At 36.9% G+C, this 6150-nt stretch overlaps 1 long non-coding RNA gene across 1 annotated transcript; it reads left to right on the top strand.

The window, feature by feature from the left end:
• Positions 1–1096: 1096 nt before the first annotated feature.
• Positions 1097–4082, top strand: LOC143249054 (uncharacterized). The gene is made up of 3 exons (XR_013027418.1): positions 1097–2985; positions 3418–3524; positions 3787–4082. It is a non-coding gene; the product is annotated as an uncharacterized LOC143249054 (long non-coding RNA).
• Positions 4083–6150: the final 2068 nt, after the last annotated feature.

The raw sequence follows: 6150 nt of genomic DNA, 5'->3' as shown, positions 1-6150 counted from the left end.
ATATTTTGAAGTTAACAAAGAAAACAAAGAAAGGCTTTTCATTTGTTTCTTCTTATATTTTTTTCTTAGCAAAAAACAAACAAACCAAAACAAACTAACAGCAATATGTACAAAAACAATTTTACAATACATCTAGACTCTATTAACTTTATTTACAGTTTGAAAAGTCCTGATTGCACAACTGTTTTTTTCTGGTCTGCTGAGCCAACACGGTCACTGACTTCTGTCCACTCTGAACAATATTCAAAAGTTCTGCGTTGTTCTGGGCCACTGCGCACTTTCGAAGATATTCCAGGCATCTAGCCATCTCCTTGTTCTCTGGAACAAAGTCGTCTCCAGTTTCCTGGTCTTGTTGCTCCTCCTCTGGCTCCTGGTGCTCACCAGCAGCTGCTTCATCGAGCTCCTTCTGCCAGTTGTCTCCAAACTGGACGGTGCTGACTACGTCACTGTCGCAGTCGGTGAAATCCTCCCAGGATGTACCACCCAGGACACGCTCAAAGTCTGGATCTGCTGTGGGTAGCTCCAGTTGTGGTGTGTCCTCTGTGGCTGGAGCAGAAGCTACAAAACCACACTTCCGAAAACAGTTGATCACTGTCTCAGCGGTAACACAATCCCATGCTTGTTTACACCAGTACACCATGTCCAGAATGTTCACAGATCGCGCGATGTCTGTTGCAAGGTCTGTTTCATTCATTTGAAACAGCACATGCCTCACAAGCTGCTTCCTGTAATGCGCCTTGAAAGCACGGATGATTCCTGCGTCGCATGGCTGTAGCTTTGATGTCGTGTTCGGAGACAGGAAATGCAGCTTGACATTTGACAGGGTGATGGCGGGGTGAGCGGGGCAGTTGTCCACAAACATTAGGATTTTCCTCTTCTGCAGCTTCATTTTATTGTTGATAGTTGTGAGCCAATCCCTGAAGATAGTGCTGGTCATCCACGCCTTCTTATTGTGTTTATATATTACGGGAAGCGATGATGTTGACAGGTTGCCAAAACAGCGGGGCTTGGCAGATTTCCCGATCACTAATGGGGTCAGCTTCTCGCCGGAGGCACTGCACGCGAGTAAAATGGTGAGCCGCTCCTTGGAATTTTGGCCCCCACTGCAAGTGTCCCCCTTCTTGACAAGTGAACGGGTGGGTAGGGCTCTATAGAACAGCCCCGTCTCATCTGCGTTGAAGATATCCTTCAACTCGTAGCCCTCGGTAATAGCTGCCAGGCGCTTGTTCCAGTCATCGACTGCTGCAGGATTCACGTCTGCTGCTTCTCCATTCAACACTTTCATGGACAGATTGTTGCGTTTTTGGAAAGCCTCTAGCCAGCCTGTAACATAGAAAACAAAACACGCGTTAAAATTTGCGAAAGTAACTTAAACTTATTCAAGTCAAATAAAACAAAAGTGAATGCATATTAAAACATTTTGGGTTATCAAGCTGGAAATTTATAGGCCTAAATAATTACCATTGGAGGCAGTGAAGTCATCCAGATTCATTTCTGTGGCTTTCATCTGTGCATATTCCTTCAAGGCTACGCCAGTAACAGGGTGGTTTTTGGCACGTGCGGCACAAAACCAGTCCCACACTCTTTCGTCCAGCTCTGTGTAGACTGTTTTCCGTACTTTCTGATATTTTTGGCCAGTGTTAGCACCATTTTGCCACAGTGACATTATTTTTTCTTTGTCATTTACTATGCTCTGTATTTGTGTCTTTCCAACGTTCATGGATTCTGCAATTTTTCTGCAGCTTTTGCCGCCTTCAAACAACTTTCACACGATCTTCTAGTGAAAGCACTTTGCGTTTTCGACAATCAGCCATGACTTCAGAATGAAGATAAAGACGTTTTGAATATCTGTAGAGCAAAAGAATCAAATTGAAACTGATTTTTAATAAATATATGCCTCCTATTTATACCTTAACCGAACTGATCATTTTTCGTATGATTTGGTCTACTAATCTACTAATTGGATGCGACATGTTTGTTCAGCAATTATCAATGAAAAACTGGCGTGTGGTGTGGGTTTGTTTGTTTAGCAATATTTTACATCAGTACATTGGACAAAACTGTCAATTATCAGACGTGAGGTATTATGAAATGACCGTTAAGACCAGCATTTAAGCGACCAAACGACCGGTTTTTGATCACACACGGGCGGTCTCTGGTCGCGTCCAGCGGGTGGTCGGTCACTACGGGGAAAATAACATTGAAAGCCGTCTGTTGGCAGAAATATGGTCGGAAACACCGGGTGGTCGGCGACAGCGGGGGTCGTCCAAACCAGGATCTACTGTATATGTATTATTATTATTAATCAATAGTTTGACGTAACGTGCGTTCTACAGTATATGCACAGTTATAAACAGAGCGAGCTCTGATCACGTGACTGTGTGACGACATGGGGAAGTCGCCGCCATTGTCAAAAATGGGAAAATACATCCGAATGTTACTGACGGTTTGTTTGGTTGTTTTGAATTTTGCGCAAAGCTATTCAAGGGCTATCTGCGCTAGCCGTCCCTAATTTAGCAGTGTAAGACTAGAGGGAAAGCAGCTAGTCATCACCAACCACCGCCAACTCTTGGGTTACTCTTTTACCAACGTATAGTGGGATTGACCGTATCATTACCCCCCCACGATTGAAAATGTGAGGCATGTTTGGTGTGACGATTATTCGATCCTGTGACCTTCAGATTACGAGTCTAGCACCCTAATAACTCGACTATGTCGGACCTTTTGTTTTAGAAGTGTTCTCTCTGTCAGTCTGTGAATACAATAAAGATATTTCATAATGTTTATTTAAAAGATAGCTACAAGTGTTCGCGTTTTCATTTTTTATTTTTCTTTACAGATTACGAGTTGAACACCTTAACCCACTTGACCATGCCGAGCCATCACTGACGGACAATTGCCAACTTCTCAAACAATGCTCGAGAGCTGTTATTGTTTTAATGGCACAAATCAGTGTAAAAAGGCCTCAGGAATCTCCTTCCATGAGTAAGTATTCATATTTATGAACCTTTCTTTCAAAATGAAGGCTTTGAAGCTCGAGCAGTTGCAAATTATCGTCTGTCAAGGCCCAAAGAGCCAAACTGTATTGTAATGTATCAATTTCCACTAGATCTACTAGGCTATACACCGTAGGCCTAATTAAGGTATTAAACGTCAGAAATGAATTTGATATGGTACTGATGTATACTGAGGTATTAAATATACCAATATTTAGGTATGAATAAGCGATCAAGCAGCCAAATCATGAATGACAATGACCGCTTGTGAAAATTAGGTGCAGACTAAGCACGTTTTTGGTCCTAATGCTGATTTTTCTTGTCCAATTTTAAATTTGAAAAGAAGATTTTAAATAGATGTAGCAGAGAGATGTCGGAAAGTGTATCCTTAAACTCAGTTACAGTACAATTTTATTTTTAGGTTCCCTTCTGATGAAGCAGTTCGCCAACAATGTTTGAAGAATGTAAGTCGTGAAGAATTTCAGGCATCACAGGGTGCGCAGTAAAAACTTTCTGGCAAAATGAGAGGTATGAAACTACTTGGACAACACCGTCAATACTTATTAATATTTTAAAAAGAAAACTCATATTTTTAATTTTGAAAAATAAACTCAATGACTTTATAACATATATAAAATGTATAATAATGACTGCCTATGTTTGTTACTGTTTACAGGACACGTACATTTAATTTTCGCTCTGTTTAAAAAATAAGATAACAACAAACAACCAATGGCCTTTTTTGTGAAAACCTGTTTAGCTTAAAAAAATAATTTTCATCTATTTACAGGAGTGCACCCAAGAGACATAAAAGAAGATGACATATTGAAGTGTGAACTGCCAACCATCATCCCAGGTCATCCTTGATATAAGCAAGTTGTACAATCACAAAGTAGACAACTTCCAACAAAACGAGTTCCTGAAATCAAGCAAACATATCCAGTACCTGCCAAGAAAAAGACATCATGTGTCGAGCATTCATACTGTTCAATTGTCCCAGTGGAAGATCAGACAGAATAATGATTAACAATTTTCTACAGTAGTTCATTTGTTATATAGATGTTAAAATCAAAACTGGATGTTGCAATAATTCTTTTTTCTATTATTGCAAAATGTTATAATTCGAAGAACTCCAAAATGAGCAAATATGAATACTTTGTGAGTGTATGTCAAAATAATTTCTATGTATCATGTATTATGATCAGTTAAACTATTAAAAATGTTATGCATAATGTATTCCTTTTATGTATGAGACCCTGAGCTCATCATACATTTACATTTTATTCAATTAATTTATGTAAAAATTGTTAAACCGTGTATGTCTCTTTAAAGTTGTTATGTACATATATATATAATACTGCACAATAATATGACACTGTAAAAATGATTTTATATTTAATATATACAACATTCACACATATAGGATGTACAATGTAATAGTATCATTTAAAACAAAATAGATGTTTAATTAGCTGTGCTGTTACCTTATAAACAAAAAAATTGTCAATAATATATAATTATACATATAATTATAGTGTATATATCTTATAATTTAACTGTGCTGTTACACAGGTGTTTCTTTGTTCTGAAGGTCCATAGATTCACCTGTAATTTGTGTAAATTCTTTCCTCCTATATGTCTATTCTGAAATTAACATTGTAAAATTTAATACATTTTTGACATTGTATATATATAATGTAACTAATGCTAGTTGGCATACCTTCCAAATAACAGTACATATTATCACTTATTTTTCAGTAGCATGTTGGTCTGACTATGTATTCTTCACTGTTATCTCACGAAATGTATGCGATGTAATGAATTGAATATAAAACTCAACAAAGTGATTGACGATTTTAAAAGCTAGAACAATGATATACTAAATATCCCGACTGATCACAAGTCAGAATTACCCCTTGCATCGTTTTATGATATACTAAACATGACAGGTTTCCAGTCTGGGTAAGATTTCCAGAAAGGATTTTCGGGTCATAACAGCGAGGGCCGAATCAACACTGGCAGCATATTAATCTTTATAATTTATTTTTATCTTCTTGTTCATTTAATATCAGTTTCTACAAGATGAATGGGAATTAGCACGCAATGAAAGGAAATAGCACCAAGTCGCACATTTTGAAGCTAACGAGCCATAGGGCCTAAATTCGCTACTGGATTTATAAAAGTCTGTAGACAGGACATTTCAATGTGGAATTTGAACATTTTTGTATTCCAGACTGCCTACAATGCTTTTCAGTCACAAAAGTATGGGAAATTTATTTGTTGAAATATATATAAACTCATTGGCGAATTTAGATACTATGGCTCGTGCTCATACGTAAATATAGACTAAATTTCTACGGATTCAGGTACGTTATGATGACCACTGAGTGTTATTCGACAATAAGACTAGCTATTAACTGCGCAAGTTTACTTCATGCACGCAATTTGCTTCATAATTGCTGTAATTGCAGACATGTTAAGATTATTATATAGTTTTCTCAGGTAATTTTCACCTCCTTCGAAATTCACGCGTGCTAGTGTGTTGTTTACATTGTTCCTGTTTTAGCGGCCGTTTTGAAACCTCTATTACGTCACAGCCTGTGATTTGTCAATGTGTGAGAGTGCTCTCTCTCTGTGTCTATAACTCTATGAATATACGTATTATTATATTTGGTTTGTTGTTGTTCTAACATTAAAGCACAATTGTAACACTAACTATATAGCTACACTAACATATTACATATATAACTATTTTATGAGATACAAAAATAGTGAGGACTACAGTATATTTTATGATGAACTTTAAAAACAAATAGAATGAAAATAGAAGTTGTTAAGAAACAATAATAATTGGAAAGAATAAAAGACAGTGTTAAAAATAAATTGTGAGACTGTGTGATACTCCAGAATATGGAAGTGCTAAATAGTTCCAGGCCTATTGGTATAATATGTTGTTTCTTAAATGGTAGTTTACTTTTAAGTTCCATCCATTGTCTCTGTTCATTTATGAATTTCTTTTTATCCAAGAGTATAGATTATATATATTTTATATCTTTAAAATATTTGATTGTTTGTAAGATAAAAACTTTAAATGTAGGTTAACGTGCACGTGTTACGACGTTTGGAGTGTTATTTTCAAAAGTTTTATTAAATA

Source organism: Tachypleus tridentatus, chromosome 4 (assembly GCF_004210375.1).
Source record: "Tachypleus tridentatus isolate NWPU-2018 chromosome 4, ASM421037v1, whole genome shotgun sequence".
NCBI lineage: Eukaryota > Metazoa > Arthropoda > Merostomata > Xiphosura > Limulidae > Tachypleus > Tachypleus tridentatus.
This window is presented reverse-complemented; position numbering and strand designations above follow the sequence as displayed.